Genomic DNA, 20,976 nt, shown 5'->3' with positions numbered 1-20,976 from the left:
CAGGTACAGATAAGCCCTACATTGCTCAGGTAATTACCCATTCATATGGAGAGGAACTTCTCTCCATCCCTGAGGGATGATGCAAATGCACTAAAACATATTTCTCTCCACCTCTGAATGCCTATTGATATGCAGATGTACTAAAACCAGGCGAGATATTCTGGAAATGTTACAATTTTACCCATACTGTTCATTCATTTAGTCTTTATCACTAGTGGTCATAGTAATTAATACCTGCCTGTCTTGCCAATGGGTTTCAGCCCTGGGCAAGTTCACTATGGATTGTGTGACCAAAGAAATGACAATAGAATGTTCTTGGGGTGAAAGGGTTATACCCAATTTGATTTCCATGGTGGCAGGTCAATCAGTAGAATCCCATCCACTCAGAGCGAGTCAGCATGCAGCAAGCCAGTCTCTGCCTCTGGGCCTCTCGGCCCACACAGCCATCCTCCTCTGGGCCTCTGTCCTTGGCGCTGCCACCACTCCAACCTCTGCTCTGCTCTACTGCAGCCTTGCCACCATGTTGCCCAGAGCACTGGGTAGGGCTCTTTATATAGAGTCAATAATGAGGCATTGCCCACACATGTGTAGTGAGCTAGCCAACCAGGGCCAGGTGAGAATCCTGACCACAGGAACCTTCATTTTGTCCACACTGCCTCACGGTTGTTGGGAAGATGTCAGACAGGAAGGATAAAATTGGGGCTGGGTGGTTGGGGATTCAGGTCAAGAGAAGGTAAATCCCGAGTGTAGATGGGGTCAGTCCAGGGCACAGCCTGACGATGGCAGCTTCTGCCTGCAGCCTCTGAGAGCTTCCCTAGGCTCGCTAGAGCTTGAAAGGGGCAGGTTTCCACTCACTTGCTTTGTGACCCAGCCCATATTTTTCTATACGCCCATGTACACAGTTTACACTCATGGCGTTCATAGTTTGGACACTTTGTACTCTCTTTTTTTTTTAACATAATGTTCCCTAAGTTTCTTTTCTATGTTTGTTCACATTTATCATGCATCACTTTTATTCACACACTAATATGTCATTTCTTAACGATTTCCCTTATTCTGGGATATTTCTATACATTGTGAATATAACTTCTTAAAATCTATAAATACTGAATTTTAAAAGTTATTGTTTTTGCTTGGCTTGTAGGTGCTAAAGATACTGTCTTTTAATTTGTATGTCTTTAATGTATGCAAATGAATATTTTCTGTGTCTGCTTTCTGTACATCTTTGTGCCTTTTGTACATGCCCTTTAATTACTAGGGCCTTCCTCTGTGCTGATGTAGGAGGACCTTTGATTAGGTTCCTTAATTTTCATAAAAGGATGTCAGCCAAACTGTGCTCATATGACATCCAATTCTTAGGGATCCATCCTCAGCCAGCACCCAGAGTATATAACTTGGGGTGCTCACCAGATTTCCTACCTTACTCTGTCTTATCTCCATCTCTCACTAAAGTTTTACCAAAGCCCAGTTGCTATAGTTCAAAGGATGGGCAGTTCATTCATTCCTTAAAATTGTATCCATTCTTTCTGTGGATCAGGATGGACCATCAGAAACCTACATACCTTACCCTTTTCATGTGAACTCTCCTTTTCTTCCCTTCCCCTACTCCCACCCACCCAGCTGTCTACATTCAGTTACATTTAGATGTTCATTCTTTGTTTGCAGGAAGGGGTTCCACAGAGAAGCAGTGTTATTAAATCCTTTTCTGTGTTTGCTGTTGTAAGATCCCCAAAGTTGGTATGTAAAATGTTTTTTTTTTTCACATTTAACTGCCCAGCAATAACATAACATTTGGAAATAGGGACAAGTAGGGTTTTCATAAACTGAAATTTAATTTAGCAAAAAAAATCTTATCATGAAATGCTATTGTTTCTATTGGGGAAGGTGTGCAAAATTGTCCTTTTAAAGTAAGAAATTGCTGTGTTTTCTTCTAGTGGACAGTGAGACTCATGCAACTTATGTGAATTTTTTGACTTTGGTGGTCAGTATTTCTGAAAGCCCTTTATGTTTTGCATATCTTGTTTCTTTTCTCCTAGTTCTGATTTCTCCAGATGTTAGTTTCTAAAAAAAAAATATTCTTACATTTTATTGTTACTTACATTTTCTCCTTTTAATATGTATGCTTTTGTTGTGAGCCATCTTAAGTCCTTAGTGAAACAGTGTAGTCTATAAATGTATTTCTTTTACTTTAAGAGACTTGATGGGCTTCTCCATTTATTGTGTTCTTTTTATATACCTTATATGTGAAGTTACTGACCCTCTGTAATCTTTGTTATGATATTTTATTCAATTCTTTAATATCCTATTTTAACTTTAGTTTTGTTGGTACCCATTTTGTAAAAATATTTTATATAATCATACATATCTCTGCACTTTTTGTCTGATGTTTCAGCTGTGAGTGAGTTATTGTGTTAGAGTTGGAGATGAATTTTCTTTGGTAATTTGTTGGGGCTTTTGAGGTGAAGCTGTACATTTGTAGGCTCCACAGATTCAACATATCCTAAATTGAATGATTAACTTTCCTCCAGACTTATTCCCCCTTTTGTTTCTGTATTTTGGAATGTCACCATCTAATAACTTATGCCAAAAACCTGCAAATTGTCCTGTACTTCTGGTTACCTGTATCAAATTGGTTACCTGGTGTTAGAGATTTTCTTTCCCCTCTAAAACCTCTCAAATTGTTATCCTTCTCTGCCCCTTTCTGTTCATCCTTTACACACTGCCTTATTTCAAACCCTTAGCACCTCTTGCATTTACTCCCCAGATGCAGAACCTATGGTTTTCAAGGCATGAGGTGCTAGGGGCCCCTGCTCCTCTTCAATGACGGTAGCCTCATTTTAGTATTTAATGTAATTAATAGGCTTTTGTGGATTTCATTGCTCTCCTTAGCACCCTTCTCTCCCCCTGCCTTCCAGCCTGCTGCCTGGGTGATCTTTTGAAATGAAATGCTAGCTTAATGGTATTGCTTTTTTCTGCCGTAACCTTCATTGGTCCCCATAATGCAGGGTAGGCATCATTAAGCTCAGATGCCTACGGGGACCAGAAAGGTGAGCTCAATGGTTGAAGTGAGCTGATGTAAGAGAAATAGGGAAGAAGAGAGTGCTGCGGCAAACTGCCTCATTTAAAAGGGGCAACTGCCAGTTGTTTCCAAAGGGAATGCAGGGCCCCGTTTGCCATATAGTCCAATTTGTCAAAAGAAGCAGATCCAGATTTTTATGAAAAATTTGGTTTTTAAACATTGGCTTTTAATTGACTTTTTAAACATGCAGACCAATGCTGTATGTACTGACCTACTTGAAAGTTTTGGAATGTGCCATTTTACTTTGTGACTGTAAATGAGGCCCTCTTTAAGTGCTACCCCTTCCCTCTTCCTGCCTCAAAACCTGGCAAAACTAGATTCTTTAAAATGCTAGTTTAACCTTTCCTGACCCTAGGAGATGCAGCTCTCAGTACTCTCAAAGCTCTAGCAGGCAACTTACTACATTACATTGCCATGCTTTCTGCCTTGATTACCTAACTGAGCACCGATATTATTTATTCTTCCTGATGATTCTAACACTTGGTAGCTGAGAAATACTCTTTGCCATTTAATGAATTAAACTCCGTATTTGAAGCCTTTGAGTTGGTACCATATTGGTCTTCATTGTTTTTTTTCTCTCCCCACATACGTATTTTAAATATCGAAAAAATCTTTTGTTCACTAAGAAATGTGTTATATAAGGTAAACACATCTTTTTGGTGCTTCCGTTTGAATTGTCTAGGTCTAAAATTAACTCTGTAAGACTTATGCTCCTGTTCCTAATTCTTTCCATCCAGGTATTAAGTTTCTTCATTACTGATGTGTTTCTTGATTTATTTCATTATGATTTCTTTTTGTTTTTGTCTGGGTCTTAAATATTCCTCATTATATTAATTCTTTCTTGGCTAAATCTGTATTGCTACTCAGTATGGGAATCTCTATCATTAAAATGCTATTAATTTTAAAATATTTTTCTTTGGTGAATTGTCTGTGTTCTAACAGTGTTGGATGGCCTGTTTGTTTTTTCTTTAAAATCATAGCTGCAAAAATATTTGTCTTTTCCTATGTATTTCTGTTGTGTGTTAAATAAAGATAATTCTGATTAATAGATATTTTTTTATATATCTTCATTGAATACGAAATTCATTCTTGTTTTTTAATAAATGCTCTCTATTTAATAAGGGAAATAAGGTTGTTTATTAGAAGCTTTTCATAGGAATTGGTGTCTTTTGATATTGTAGTCATAATTTTTATCATTTAAATCACCTGATATGATTATATTGATGGTTTTACTATGTTAAAACACTCTTAAATCCTGAGTAACTCTACTTGATGTATTTTTTCAATGTATTTTCCCCCCTATTGGTTACTTTTACTGTAAGTGTATAAATCTATGCATTCATAAATAAAATTCATTTATGTTTTATGTATATATGTAGTAATTTCTTCTTCATTTTTATTTCTATATGCTCAGAGTATAAATTTTATTCTAAGTGCTGTTTTGAGTTTTTACAAATTGATTTGTAATATTATTTTTATTTACTTTTCCAGCTTTATTGAGATATAATTGACATACAACATTGTGTAAGTTTAAAGTGTACAAGGTGATACATGTATATATTGTGAAATGATTACTACAATAAGGTAAGTAAATATATCACCTCATATTCATTATTATTTTAAAAATAATCTATTACTGTATCCTTGAATTTCCTTCTCTATTACTATTTAGGAATATTTTTCCAAACTATTTTTTTTTAATGTATTATCATGGAAGTTTTTGGAGAATGCAGGCATGTGTTAAGAAGAAAGTAATAGTCATTTGTAATACCACTATGTAGTGATGTTCTAAGACCATTAGATATACAACCTCATTTAATTGTCAAAACAGAGTTCAGTTAGATCACTAACTCACCTTTGACAGAACATGGGGAAAAGATATACACATGGGTAAGATGACATCAGGGATAATTTTAGTGAATTCTGAAAGGCCAGTGTGGGCTAGCATGTCAATTTGTAATAGTGTATCAATGAGAAAGTTATGTAAGAACATCCGAAATGTATAGACTGCAGTGATTGGTAGGTAATCCCCTCAACTGACATATACTTTCAAGGATGAGATGATCTCCACATTATAGCAATGCTTATGAACATAGCAAATGATGAAAAGAACTTATAATATCCAGTTGGAAAAGGGGTCTGAAGCTGAGCTCTCATGCACTGCTGGAGGAAAGGTACAGTAGAAGACAAGTTGGCAATACTATAAAAGGTCTTAAACGTAAGCATGCTGTTTGGTCAAACAATTCCAGTTTCGGAAATTTGTCATGTAATAATAATAAAAGATATGTAGAGGAATTTCTGTACAAAATTGTGTATATTTGTCAGGGTGCCAGCAAAAAACAGATGGCACACTTAAACTGAGTAAGTGGGGAGAATTTAATGAAGGACTATTTATAAGGACATGGGCAGGGTTAAGGGAAACCAACAAAGGTTGATGGAATGAATACTTAGGGACAGTGATGGGGACACCATTCTACCCTAAGCCTGACTGCACAAAGGGAGGGTGCTGTTTCGGGAAGCCAGGGAGAGTAGTCCCAGGAGAGAACTTCCCACAAGATGTGTTCAAGGTCTTATGTTCAAGAAAGCCAACTAGTAGTCCTTCAGGGTGGGACCTAGGTGTAAATACCCTTCCCTCCCTTTCCCCCCATTATTAGATTTCTTGCTGTTGCCCCACATTGGCCAAACCCACAGGAAGGTAGGAAGGGAGGAAGCCCAGTGAGACAGCCTTGCCAAGGCCAGCTTCCCAGAGCACGTCGCGTGGTGGAGAAGGGGAGAGGCTGGACCGCAGGCTGGTAAACACATGGTGCTGCTTTCAAAGGAAACCATGCTGAACGATGTATGGTAGGCTCATATCTTGGAATACAATGCCACCGTTAAAAATGGTGTTTAGAAGTATTCTTTATTACGGTAAAGAGATGTTCATAGTATATTCTTTATCACAGGTGTCATAGATACACAGTCTTATGCTCAGGTTTCACATGATCAACACTGTGGTTACTACATCCCCCCTATTGTTAAGTCCCCACCATATACCTCATTACAGTCACTGTCCATCAGCATAGTAAGCTTCTCTGTGCTATACTTCCTTCCCTGTGTCCCCCACTGATATTATGTGTGCTAATCATAATGCCCCTTAATTATTCTCTTATCCCTCCTTTCCCACCCATCCTCCCCAGTCCCTTTCCCTTTGGTAACTGTTAGTCCATTCTTGGGTTCTGTGAGTCTGCTGCTGTTTTGTTCCTTCAGTTTTTGCTTTGTTTTTATACTCTACAGATGAGTGAAATCATTTGATACTTGTCTTTTTCTGCCTGGTTTATTTCACTGAGCATAATACCCTCTAGCTCCATCCATGTTGTTGCAAATGGTAGGATTTGTTTTCTTCTTATGGCTGAATAGTATTCCATTGTGTATAGATACCACCTCTTCTTTATGCATTCATCTACTGATGTACGCTTAGGTTGCTTCCATTTCTTGACTATTGTAAATAGTGCTGCGATAAACATAGGGGTGCATATATCTTTTTGAAACTGGGATCCTGCATTCTTAAGGTAAATTCCTAGAAGTGGAATTCCTGAGTCAAATAGTATTTCTATTTTGAGCTTTTTGAGGAATCTCCATGCTGCTTTCCACAATGGTTGAACTAATTTACATTCCCACCAGCAGTGTAGGAGGGTTCCCCTTTCTCTACATCCTCGCCAACATTTGTTATTTGTCTTTTGGATGTTGGCCATCCTAAACTGGTGTGAGGTGATACCTCATTGTGGTTTTAATTTGAATTTCTCTGATGATTAGCAATGTGTTTCATAATATATTCTTGAATCAAACAAAATTTTATGTACAGTCTGATCCCAAAATTTCTATCAGTATTCTATATGTGTATGTGCATGCAAATTTATCCTTTTAAAATGTCTAGTGGAAAGCAGTATGGAGGTTCCTCAAAAACCTCAAAATAGAAATACAATTTGACCCAGGAATTCCACTTCTAGGAATTTACCCTAAGAATGCAGCAGCCCAGTTTGAAAAAGACATATGCACCCCTATGTTTATCACAGCACTATTTACAATAGTCAAGAAATGGAGGCAACCTAAGTGTCTGTCTGTAGATGAATGCATAAAGAAAATGTGGTACATATACACAATGGAATATTATTCAGCCATAAGAAGAAAACAAATCCTACCATTTGCAACAACATGGATGAAGCTAGAGGGTATTATGCTCAGTGAAATAAGCCAGGTGGAGAAAGACAAGTACCAAATGATTTCACTCATCTGTGGAGTATAAGAACAAAACAAAAACTGAAAGAACAAAACAGCAGCAGAATCACAGAACCCAAGAATGGACTAACAGTTACCAAAGGGAAAGAGACTGGGGAGGATGGGTGGGAAGGGAGGGATAAGGGGGGAGAAAATAGAAAGGGGACATTATGATTAGCATGTATAATGAGGGGAGGCCACGAGGAGGGCTGTACAACACAGAGAAGACAAGTAGTGACTCTACAGCATCTTACTACGCTGATGGACAGAGACTAATGGGGTTTGTCAGGGGGACTTGGTGATGGGGGGTGTCTAGTAAACATAATGTTCCTCAAAAAAACAAAAAAAAACACTAAAATACAACTGTACTTAAAGGTGAAAAAAATGTCTAGAAGAGCATACGGTCTTAAGTTAACAGTGCTTCTTTTGGGGCAGTGAGATTACAGATTATTTTAATATTCATAACTTTGCTTCTCTGTATGTATCTTCTGCTTTTTCTGTGATGTGTAATAAAAAATTAAGTTTCTTTTTTCAGAAAATGACAAGTTTGGCATGATCCCAAAGTAATTCTGTGAGTTAAGTGGGTGCTATTCTTAACACTGGCAAGGAAAATTCCTTAAAAATTATATTAGAAGCCAATTTTATTTTTGATCATGGTTACAAAATTCTTAAAATTCCAGCAAAGAATTGAGCAATTAATTTTCATTGTATAATAATGAAATGCCAGTTACAATAGTGAGTGACTTACCTGATTCTCTAATTTATTTTCATACAATGCTATAAAGTAGTTCTCATAACTTTCATCCAGAGCCTATAAAATTTACATTTTGTAAGCATATTTTATTGTTTGGAGATTGTCATTTCCTAAAGGGCAGAGATTCTGTTTTTTCTCTATTTCTGTGAAGAGCCTTAGTTCACCAAGTTTAATAAATATTTGCCCATGCCAATTACTGTAACTTAGCAAACTTTGTACAAGGCCAAGATGATCTCACATCTGAAGCGACCTTTTATATTTTTCACGTAATGTTCGGTTGGCATTTCATGGTGTGTAGCAGAGGAATCCAGCCTTTCTTGATATCCTTAGAAGTCTGAGAAGGTACTGTGTCAGTGTAATGATGGACAAGTAGGTGCTGGGGTACATCCCTCCTCGTCCTGGCCCTGAACAACTGTTGACAAACTTATACTCCCCTTAGGTGAATTTGCTAAGTTAACCTAATTACCTGATTAGGTTCATTGTTAACTGGGCAGCAGGGAGGCATAAGGTGAGGGAAGAGACTGGTATGGAGTTCATTTCTTGTACTTCTGTTTATTCATTCAGTAAGCTCGTTGAGCCCTACAACTGCCAGCACTGTGTTAGGCACTGGGAATAAGGAGCTGAAAATGAGAGGGCGTCTGCCCTTGAAGATGTATTTCATGTGCTCAGTGCAGTGACGGTGGCAGCAGGGACTCATGGCCACCAGCCCAGCTAGGGGAGATCAGGGGCAGTTACCTGCAGGAGTGATGTCCTGTCTGTAACGCCAGGAGGCTTCAGGAGCAGAGCTCTCTCCTAGGAAGTAGGGAAGGTGTCCTTCTAGGGATCTGAGGGGAGAAGGCGTTTTTTAGAGTAGCAGGGTAATTAGGACAGTTACATAGTTGGTGTGGTTTAGCCTTCTTTGCTCATATGATTGATTCAAAGTCATGACAAGATGGAAGAACAAGGAACTAAGCTAGGCTACTATCATTATTCTCATTCTAAATTAGAGCCAGAGTCGTCGAGTTTTAGAACATGGTCATATGTGAGTTGGAGTTAGTAGAATGCCAGAGAATGAGGGTGATTCTAAAAACAGCTTTCACCAACTGTTGCCGTGATTCTAACGTGGATTTTTGGCATGCCTCAGGGGAGCAGCCCGTGGGTTTAGGGCTGTGGTGGGAAGTGACCATGGAGGGTGTGGGCAGAGGACTGAGCCAGCTGATGTATGGCAGCTTGTGTGTTGGGGGGAGGGGACTGGAGGAAAGGAGGTGCAGGGAACTGCAACCAAGGCAAGGCCTGAAACGTGCGTTGGGAGCATTCTTGCCATTATTGCTGCTCAACGGCTCAAGGGGGACAGACGTGTCCAGCCTATTCCACCCAAGACAAAGATCCTGGGTTTAGACCTTGTACCTGTGGTCATGGGTACACTGAGGATGTCTCTCCCTCCACTGGCTTCCTCTTTGATAGGCAGGAGGTCCTCCCTAGGGATTCAAGTAAATTGAGGTAATTATTTATTTTAGATCATGGCAGCTCTAAACTCTTAGCTTGCCACAATCTGACTATATCCTACTATTTGCTCTTTTGTCCCCAAATTCCTTCTGAGTAGCTCTTCCTCTGATTAGGCAAGTGGCCCCATCCTATGCCCACATCTGTTCATTTCTACCTTCTTGCCCTTGAGATTTCTGCTTTGCTTTGCTTTGCCTTTCTGTCTGCTTTTCTCTGCAGTACTCTTTCTCCTCTTGTTTTTCTTCCTTTAACAAATGTTGCTCATTGTACCCATTGTTCAAGACCCAGCTTAAGCCCCACGTAGTCTGTGAAACCTTCCCTACCTACTGTAGCTCACGCTGATCTCGTCCATTTTGGATTTTGATATTTATAACCCAAATCCTGCTGTCTAACACTGAGATGTATGGTGTTGAAGAGGGAGGAATCAGAGGCCACCTAAGGCTCCATCTTGGCAGATTGGCATCTGTCCTTTCTTCTCTCAGAAGAAGACATTGTCTTCTTATAAACATTTATTATTTTTATTTTTTATTTATTTTTTAAAGTTTTTAAAAATTCTGTTATCATTAATATACAATCACATGAGCAACATTTTGGTTACTAGATTCCCCCCATTATCAAGTCCCCACCACATACCCCATTACAGTCACTGTCCATCAGCGTAGTAAGATGCTATAGAGTCACTACTTGTCTTCTCTGTGCTATACTGCCTTCCTCGTGCACCCCTCTATATTATGTGTGCTAATTGTAATGCCCTTTTTCCCCTTATCCCTCCCTTCCCACCCATCCTCCCCAGTCCCTTTCCCTTTGGTAACTGTTAGTCCATTCTTGGGTTCTGTGATTCTGCTGCTGTTTTGTTCCTTCAGTTTTTGCTTTGTTCTTATACTCCACAGATGAGTGAAATCATTTGGTACTTGTCTTTCTCGGCCTGGCTTTTTCACTGAGCATAATACCCTCTAGCTCCATCCATGTTGTTGCAAATGGTAGGATTTGTTTTCTTCTTATGGCTGAATAATATTCCATTGTGTATATCTACCACCTCTTCTTTATTCACCTACTGATGGACACTTAGGTTTCTTCCATTTCTTGGCTATTGTAAATAGTACAGTGATAAATATAGGGGTACACATGTTTTTTTCAAACTGGGCTCCTGCATTCTTAGGATGAATTCCTAGGAGTGGAATTCCTGGGTTAAATGGTATTTCTATTTTGAGTTTTTTGAGGAACCTCCGTACTGCTTTCCACAGTGGTTGAACTAATTTACATTCCTACCAGCAGTGTAGGAGGGTTCCCCTTTCTCCACATCCTCGCCAACATTTGTTGTCTTTTGGATGGTGGCCATCCTAACTGCTGTGAGGTGATATCTCATTGTGGTTTTAATTTGCATTTCTCTGATTAGTGACATGGAGCATCTTTTCATGTGCCTGTTGGCCATCTGAATTTCTTCTCTGGAGAAGTGTCTGTTCAGATCCTCTGCCCATTTTTTAATTGGATTATTTGCTTTTTGTTTGTTGAGGTGCATGAGCTCTTTGTATATTTTGGATGTCAACACCTTATTGGATATGTCATTTATGAATATATTCTCCCATTCTGTAGGATGCCTTTTTGTTCTACTGATGGTGTCCTTTGCTGTACAGAAGCTTTTTAGTTTGATATAGTCCCACTTGTTCATTTTTGCTTTTGTTTCCCTTGCCTGTGGAGATATGTTCATGAAGAAGTTGTTTATGTTTACATTCAAGAGAGTTTTGCCTATGTTTTTTCTAAGAGTTTTATGGTTTCATGACTTACATTCAGGTCTTTGACCTATTTCGAGTTTACTTTTGTGTATGGGGTTAGACAGTAATTCAGTTTCATCCTCTTACATGTAGCTGTCCAGTTTTGCCAACACCAGCGGTTGAAGAGGCTGTCATCTCCCCATTTTGTATCCATGACTCCTTTATCATATATTAATTGACCATATATGCTTGGGTTAATCTCTGGACTCTCTATTCTGTTCCACTGGTCTATGGGTCTGTTCTTGTGCCAGTACCAAATTGTGTTGATTACTGTGGCTTTGTAGTAGAGCTTGAAGTTGGCAATGCGAGATCCCCCCCTGCTTTAATCCTCCTTCTCAGGATTCCTTTGGCTATTTGGGGTCTTTTGTGCTTCCATATGAATTTTTGAACTATTTGTTCCAGTTCGTTGAAGAATGCTGTTGGTATTTTGATAGGGATTGCATTGAATCTGTAGATTGCTTTAATCAGGATGGCCATTTTGACAATATTAATTCTTCCTACCAAAGAGCATGGGATGAATTTCCATTCATTAGTGTCCTCTTTAATTTCTCTTAAGAGTGTCTTATAGTTTTCGGGGTATAGGTCTTTCACTTCCTTGGTTAGGTTTATTCCTAGGTATTTTATTCTTTTGGATGCAATTGTGAATGGAATTGTTTTCCTGATTTCTCTTTCTGCTAGTTCATCGTTAGTGAACCTTTTTTTATTGTAATGAAAAATTTACAACATCAAAGGGCAAAATGCTTATAATCCCATTATCTTAATACAACAATGTGACATATTCCACAGTTCCTTTCTAGTTATACATGGTGTTTCATATCAGTTCATAAACCATTTTGTATTTATTTATTTTCCCACTTAACATTATAACCTGAACATATCCTCTATTTCTTCACAATTATTGTAATGGAAGCACAACATGCCCTCTTGTTACTCTAATGTAATTTTATCAAGCCACTCTGCTGATACTGTACATTGGCTTGCTGGCTCTGTCTTTTCAAAAGAATTACATTTGGTCTTGATTCCATCTCCTCTTAGCTCGAGAATTTATCATATCAGGTATCCCTTCCCTTCATTTTGTTCTCTTACTGTCTTCAGATACTTTCTCTTCCATCTATGGGGATGTTCAGTCTAACCTGTTCTCAAATATATCTCAACCCTGCTTGTACCATTCTCTACAGACTCTGTTATTTCCCACCAGTTCATTCATTTTTTTTTCGTTGTTATCATTAATCTGCAATTACATGAAGAACATTATATTTACTAGGCGCCCCCCTTCACCAAGTCCCCCTGACAAACCCCATTACAGTCACTGTCCATCAGCGTAGTAAGATGCTATAGAATCACCACCTGTCTTCTCTGTGTTGCACAGCCCTCCCCGTGCCCCCCCACACTATACATGCTAATTGTAATGCCCCCTTTCTTTTTCCCCACCCTTATCCCTCCCTTCCCACCCATCCTCCCCAGTCCCTTTCCCTTTGGTAACTGTTAGTCCATTCTTGGGTTCTGTGATTCTGCTGCTGTTTTGTTCCTTCAGTTTTTCTTGGTTCTTATACTCCACATATGAGTGAAATCATTTGGTACTTGTCTTTCTCCGCCTGGCTTATTTAACTGAGCATAATACCGTCTAGCTCCATCCATGTTGTTGCAAATGGTAGGATTTATTTTCTTCTTATGGCTGAATAACATTCCATTGTGTATATGTACCACATCTTCTTTATGCATTCGTCCATTGAGGGCCACTTAGGTTGCTTCCATTCTTCACTATTGTAAATAGTGCTGCAATAAACATAGGGGTGCATCTGTCTTTTTCAAACTGGGCAGCTGCATTCTTAGGGTAAATTCCTAGAAGTGGAATTCCTGGGTCAAATGGTATTTCTATTTTGAGCTTTTTGAGCAACCTCCATACTGCTTTCCACAATGGTTGAACTAATTTACATTCCCACCAGCAGTGTAGGAGGGTTCCCCTTTCTCCACAACCTCACCAACATTTGTTGTTGTTTGTCTTTTGGATGGTCGCAATACTTACTGGCGTGAGGTGATATCCCATTGTGGTTTTAATTTGCATTTCTCTGACAAATAGTGATGTGGAGCATGTTTTCATGTGTCTGTTGGCCATCTGAATTTCTTCTTTGGAGAACTGTCTGTTCAGCTCCTCTGCCCATTTTTTAATTGGATTATTTGCTTTTTGTTTGTCGAGGTGTGTGAGCTCTTTATATATTTTGGATGTCAATCCTTTATCAGATCTGTCATTTATGAATATATTCTTCCATACTGTAGGATGCCTTTTTGTTCTATTGATGGTGTCCTTTGCTGTACAGAAGCTTTTCAGTTTGATATAGTCCTACTTGTTCATTTTTGCTTTTGTTTCCCTTGCCTGTGGAGATATGTTCATGAAGAAGTTGTTTATGTTTACATTCAAGAGAGTTTTGCCTATGTTTTTTTTCTAAGAGTTTTATGGTTTCATGACTTACATTCAGGTCTTTGACTCATTTTGAGTTTACTTTTGTGTATGGGGTTAGACAGTGATCCAGTTTCATTCTCTTACATATAGCTGTTCAGTTTTGCCAGCACCAACTGTTGAAGAGACTGTCATTTCCCCATTGTATGTCCATGGCTCCTTTATTGTATATTAATTAACCATATATGTTTAGGTTAATGTCTGGAGTCTCTATTCTGTTCCACTGGTCTGTGGCTCTGTTCTTGTGCCAGTACCAGATTGTCTTGATTACTGTGGCTTTGTAGTAGAGCTTGAAGTTGGGGAGTGAGATACTCCCATGCTTTATTCTTCCTTCTCAGGATTGCTTTGGCTATTTGGGGTCTTTGGTGTTTCCATATGAATTGTTGAGCTATTTATTCCAGTTCGTTGGAGAATGCTGTTGGTAATTTGATAGTGATTGCATCAAATCTGTTTATTGCTTTGGGCAGGCTGGCCATTTTGAGAATATTAATTCTTCCTAGCCAAGAGCATGGGATGAGTTTCCATTAGTTACTGTCCTCTTTAATTTCTCTTTAGAATGTCTCGTAGTTTTCAGGGTATAGGTCTTTCACTTCCTTGTTTAGGTCAGTTCATTCTTTTACCCTTGTTATTTGCTCCTCCCACCCCAACCCCATTTCAACAGAAAGTGTCTTTTTAATGACCACATCAAGTCCAAAGAGATCTCAGTCTTTATGTCCCTGACCTTGACCATTCCCTGCTGAAGCTTCCCTCCAGGCCTTTGGTGACATCACATTTCCGTTGTTCCCTCAGCCTTCCCTCAGTCTTTCTGCCATTTTCATTGACTCCTCTTCAGCTTTTCCAAAGTAAAGGTCTTTCTCGAGGGCCTGTCCTCAGCTGTCTTCTTTTCTTTTCTCCTTTCTTCCCAGGCACAGCCATTTCTCACATCTTTAGCTAATACTTCTGTGTGCTGATTTCCATATCTGTATTTTTAGCCCTACCTGCCTTGTCTCCCAAGCCTGAGGCTCACCCTCATGCTCCCACTGCTCGGGTCACCATTGCTCTCAGGGTGCTGGCCCAGCTCCTCACAGCCAATGCATTCATCACTCCATGCTTCTCCTTGTCTGCATCCCAGCCTCTCCTACTGACTTCGTTTTACCTGCTGTCCAGAAGAACACCACAGACCCCAGTTGGAGTCACTTCTGCTAGGCCAAGTCACAAAACCGGGGGTTAATACCTAACCTAATTGCAGTCTCAACGTCCCTCAGAACAATAGTCTTAACCCATCAGTTAGGAATTTTCTGGTCAGCACCAATGAGGCAGTCTGTCACATGGGCCCTCTCCACCCCCACAAAAGAAGATGAGGTCATCCTCCGTGATAAGACCCCCCTACTCTGCCTTCTGAGGGAAAGTGACCTTGTCTAAAACAATCCTCTCTTCTTTTGCTAATAACTTCCTTGCTCCACCCTCCTTCCTATAAAAACCTCCCATTTTTTAACTACTCCTTGGAGCTCCCTTGTACTTGCTAGATGTTGCCCGATTCATGAATAGATTAATAAAGCCACTTAGATCTTCAAATTTACTCGTTTGAAATTTTGTTTTTTAACACTAGCCTTGCATATATGGCCTCTAAACTTCTGAATCAACTTTTATTCTTTTTTTCCCTTATATTTCATCAGTTAATTTAGCATCCAGAATGTATCCTATCCATTTTCTAATTTCCATTCTAAGCCACAAAATTTCTGTTCAAAAAAGTGTAAATACAAAAGTAGTTCATGCTTGTGTTAAAAATTCAAATGATGTAATATTGTGATCACATATATTAGTGTATAGAGTAAGAAGTGCAGACTCCTTTTCATAAAAGTGAACATTCCTCTTAATATATTTACTCCCAAACCCCTCCCAAAATTCTATATATTTTCTTAGTGATAACTGCTGTTTACACTCATACTTTTTTAAAAAGTGGATTTACAAAAATTTTTTTCATTAAGGGGATTATATTGTACAGTATATTTTCTCCCCTACCACATGTAATACATAAATCTTCCATGGAACAGAATAAATGTCCAGAAATAAACCCACATGTACATGGAAGTTAATTCTGAGAAAGTATAGAGTCACCTCGATTATAAAATGAGTAAAAGATTTGAACAGACACTTCACCAAAAGAAAATGTCAATGGCAAACACATGAAAAGATGCTCAACATTATTAGTCATTAGGAATATCCAAATTAAGAACACTATGAGGTATTACTAAATACCTGCTAGAATGGTTCAAATTTAAATGACTGACAAAACCAAGTACTCACTAGGATTTGGAACAGCTATAACTCTCATATAGTGCTAGTAGGAATGTACAATATATACACTTTGGAAGACCACTGTTTGGCAATTTCTCATAAGATTAAAAATATGTTTATTACATGACCTAGCAGTTAGATTCCTAGGTAGTTACACAAGAGAAATGACACATATGTTCACACAATGACCTGGAAGCAAATAGTTATAGCAGCTGTATTCATAAAGCCAAAATGAAAACAACCCAAATATCTATCCATTGGTGAATGGACAAACTGTGGTATATCCATTCAATGGAATACTAGTTAGCAATAGAAAGGAGAAAATTGCTGATATGTGCAACAACTTGGATAAATCTCAAAGATATTATGCTAAGCAAAAGAAACTAGACACAAAGGCCTACATACTGTATCATTCCATTTATATGAAATTCTGATAAAAACAAAGCTATAGAAACAGAAATCAAGTCAGTGGATGCCAGGGCTTGGGGTAAGGGGAAGGGATAGAACACAAGCTGGCACGAGGGAACTTCTTGGGGCAAAGACATGTTCTATCTCTTTAATGTGGTGGTGGTTACAGGATTTCATATACTTGTCAAAATTGAACTGTACACTTTAAAAAAGGTAAATTTTATCTGATTGAATTACCTCACTGAAGTAGGCCTGACTAAAGGAAAAAAAAAAGGAAAGAGGAAAGGAAGGAAGGAAGGAAGGAGTAAAAGCAAAAACATACATATATTTCAAAGTGGAATTTTCTGTACCGGAAAGTGAGCTGATTTTAAATTTTGATAGATAAGGCCAAGTCATCTTCCCAAATGGCTATACCAATTTAAGCCTCTACCACTAGAACCTGAGAGCACCTATTTCCCCACACTCTGCCACAATTGGATATAATCAATTTTTTAAAAGTTCTGTCTATTTGATGGTGAAAAACATTATAATCCTTGATACCTCAGGCATGCCCTGTTAAGATCTTGTCCTAATTTTCTCTCCACTTGCAGTCTCTCCTCTCTCCAAATCATCTTTTATATTAATAGGGTAATCCTTCTTGTGCTTAGTTCTCACAATATCTAAAAAGGGAATCATTAATGATACCCCACTGCCTGCAAAATGAAGTCCAAACCCATTAGCCAGGTATTTGAGTCCTTGTTCTACCCCAGCTTCTCTTTTCTGTCTTCTCTACTACTGTGTTGTCGTCATTTGTACGGAAAGGTTAACTCAAAGCTCAGCTCAATGGTTCTGACTCCTTTTTATTCCCCAGCTTTATTGAGATGTAATTGACATACAGCACTGTGTAAGTTTAAGGTATACAATGTGACGATTTCATACATGTGTATATTGGGAAATGTTTACTGAAATAAGGTTAGTTAACACATCCTTCACCCCATGTAGTTACCATTTTGTTGTTGCTATTATGGTGAGAACATTAAAGTTCTTCTCTCATGGAAGCTTTCAATACCATATAGCATTGTTACCTACAATCACCAAACTGCATTAGATCCCTGGAACTTACTCATCTTATAACTGAAAGTTTGAAAATTTTGACCAACAGTCTCCCCATTTCTCTACCTCCCAGGCCCTGGTGACCACCACCCTGATCTCCATTTCTATGAGCTTGATGTTTTAGATTCCACAAATGAGTGGGATTATACAGTATTTGTCTTTCTCTGACTTAGTTCACTTAGCATAATGTCATTAAGGTCCGCATGTTGCAAATGACAGGGTTTCTTTCTTTTTTCTTTTTCATGGCTGAATTATATGTATATACATATTATATACATATTATATACATATTTTATATATATATATATACACACACATATATATATATATATATATATTATTTTTATCACATTTTCTTGATTCATTTCCCCACCGATGGATGCTTAGATTGCTTCCACGTCTTGGCTATTGTGAATAATGTTGCAGAGAGTGTGAAGTGCTGACCTCTCTTTGCGGTAGGGATTTCCTTTGGGTATATCCTGCATATCAGAATCCTGGGGATCTTTTTAAAGACATGATTGCCCAGTCTCATCTGCAGAGATTTGGATTCATTGGTCTGAAGTGTTCCCTTGGGCTGTTAGGTTTTGTTTTTTGGAGTCCATATGAGGCTAATATGCAGCCAGAGTTGTGGACCACTGCTCCTGCAGATGCAGCACACTACGTGGGTAAATCCCATGCTTTCCTGCCTTGATATCTTTGTTCACACTGTGCCCTCCACCTGGAATACTTGTCCTGTCCCCTTTAGCTGTCCAAACCCTCCTCATCCTGTGAGGACCCCTAAGGCACAGCTCATAAGCAACTCCACAATGAAGCTTTCCTCAATCCCTCCTATCAAATATGGTTTCTTCCTTCTTTAAACACTTCATAACTTCCTTCTGATATCTATCAATATTATTCAGCCATGAAAAAGAAGGAAACCCTGTCATTTGCAACAGCATGTGGACCTTAAGGACATTATTCTAAGTGAAATAAGTCAGAGAAAGACAAATACTGTGCGATCTCACTTATTTGTGGAATCTAAAAATACTTATCATGTTCTGCTTTGCAATACAGTTATTTTTTTTAAACTTAGTTTTCCTGTAAGATTATGAGCTCTTTGAAAAACTGAAGCAAATTAGTCTTGCTCATCACCCAGCACACTACTCTGTGGACACATACTTAGTAGGTGCTCAGTAAGCATTTTTGAATGTTTACTCTGTTCTTGCTGCTTCTTCACTTTGCGCCGTCGCTGTCTGTGCTTGGAACTCCCTTTCCCAGGTATTCCCATGGCTCATTGTCACTGTATTGATAAGGAAAATGTTTAACATGGCCGACAAGGTCAGCAGAAAACTCTGGGCCCCCTCCCCTTCTCTCTCACTCCTCTGGGCTCCTCTTTTGCCCTGCTTGCTGCGCACGCCAAAATGCCACATATACAGAAGCAAAATAGTATGAATTGCTCCCCTTGCTTATGAGTGGGGCTCAGACCTTTGGAGATTACTCTCCTCTGAGCCCGCCGGTGTGAAACAAACCTCCACCCTCCAAGGCCTCCAAGTGCCGCTTGGCTCTTCTGTCAGCGATTCAGTACAGGTTTTCTGTAACAGTGTTGGTGGTACTGCTGTTAAGTGGTAATGCTGACCCTCCCCACACTCCTTTCTCCCTTTATCATTCTCCACATAGCTGCCACCAGCTGCATATCCACTTGTTGCCTGGCTCCTCTCACTAGAATGAGCTCCATGTGTAAAGCCCTTTGTTTTGTTTGCTGTTGTATCTCCAGTGCCCACTGCAGTGCCCAGCATATCAAAAGTGCTCAGAAAATATTCAGTGAATTTAATGAGGGAACTTTATAGACATTTATTTTATTTCGTATAATCCTTCTAACAGCCTACAGCTAGGCAAGGTAGGCGTAGGCTAGCTGTCATCAGCTAAGAAGAATTGAGGTTTGAGAGCAGGGATATGCCTTCTGTCCAAGGAGAAGACAGCAGAGCTCAGAGCTCATCTGTTCTGATTCCCAGTCCAGGGGTCTCAGTGCTAACCCCTACTGTCTCCCAGCCATCCTTTAACTGCTCAGTTAGTCAGTGTTTTCTTTCCATTCTTATCCAGGCTCAGACCTAAGAATTGAGGGGGGGTTCAGGTCAAGAATGCAAGTAGAGGCTCACACAGCAGTTACAGAAATACCAGAAAGTTACATGCAAAGCAAGCAACCTATTAAATAAGATGTCTATTCTCTTCTCTTGACGAATATATTTCCATAACAACCTGTCAGGTTCAAAGCCAGGTTCAAAGGCAGAATTCTCATTCTTGGAGTTCTGGGCAGGAATATGGCAGTGGAGCTTGTTCCCCTTCTCTTCCCACCCCTGGGTCTTTGCTTCCTTCCTATCAGCTTCACATGCTCATCTCATCCTACCTGCATGTCTGAGTTCCATCACTCCCCTGCAGACAAACAGCTACCCCGGGGACATGCCCTGGGACCAGACACACCAGCTGTTGGCCCACCCTTTGGAAGGAAGAGGCCCCACAGGTCCTGGAAGTGAGCCTCTGGCCAAGTGGGCAGGGAATTCTGGGGTCCTGGGTGCCTGAGCATGGGGGCAAGTGGGCTCCTGGTGGACTGTTCCCTTGGTGTCTCAGACTCCTTATCCTGTGCGGGAGGTGCAGTTGGAGGAAGCCTGGAGTGGGGCCCCTGAAAACTGGAGCCCATTATGCCTAGGTCCAAGGGTGGTACTGATCCCACCTCTTCCCCTCTCCAAACCAGAATGAAAGCCTAATTCTTCCCTTCCCCAGAGGTTATATTTTCACTAAAAAACAGATGAGAATTACAGATGGGACTGAATCCTAGGTCAAGAAACTAACCTCTCTGGCTTGTTTCTTTATACCATAAGGATTGTATGAGATAATCTATAAAATTGCTTCTTTTATATCCCCCCATACCACCAACAGGGTTGCTCAGAAGTGATTACTGGATTTGTTGCATAATTTGGTATGAATGCCCTCACACCTTGTCTAAATTCTTGTCTTCCCAGACACAAGTGTGTAAAGGTTATGTGTTTATACATATGGGGGCATGTGTGGGGGCATGTGTGTGCACACGTATGCCCACATCCCCCTTCCTTTTACCGCTCTATCTTGGACTTCCAAGTCGTAGCTAGGTTGTAACCTACCAGCTGGATGGTTTGAGTCCTAGGAGATGTTTTCTTACACTCTCAGGCAGGATGCTCTAAATCCTGGCAGAGGTAACATTTAGTTTTATGCCTTCAGAGCTAGGAAACTATGGGGCCCTAGGGATGTCTTTCCTTAGAGGATTGGTGACCTTGAGTCATTTGTTATCTCAAAGTTGCTATTTTTATTTCTGACTGATGTCAATCCCTTCTTAATGGCTGGGCAAACATTTCATTTTCCTTGAATTGGCCGGGAATGGAAGGAAGTC

The sequence above is a fragment of the Manis pentadactyla genome, chromosome 7 (assembly GCF_030020395.1).
Source record: "Manis pentadactyla isolate mManPen7 chromosome 7, mManPen7.hap1, whole genome shotgun sequence".
NCBI lineage: Eukaryota > Metazoa > Chordata > Mammalia > Pholidota > Manidae > Manis > Manis pentadactyla.
This window is presented reverse-complemented; position numbering follows the sequence as displayed.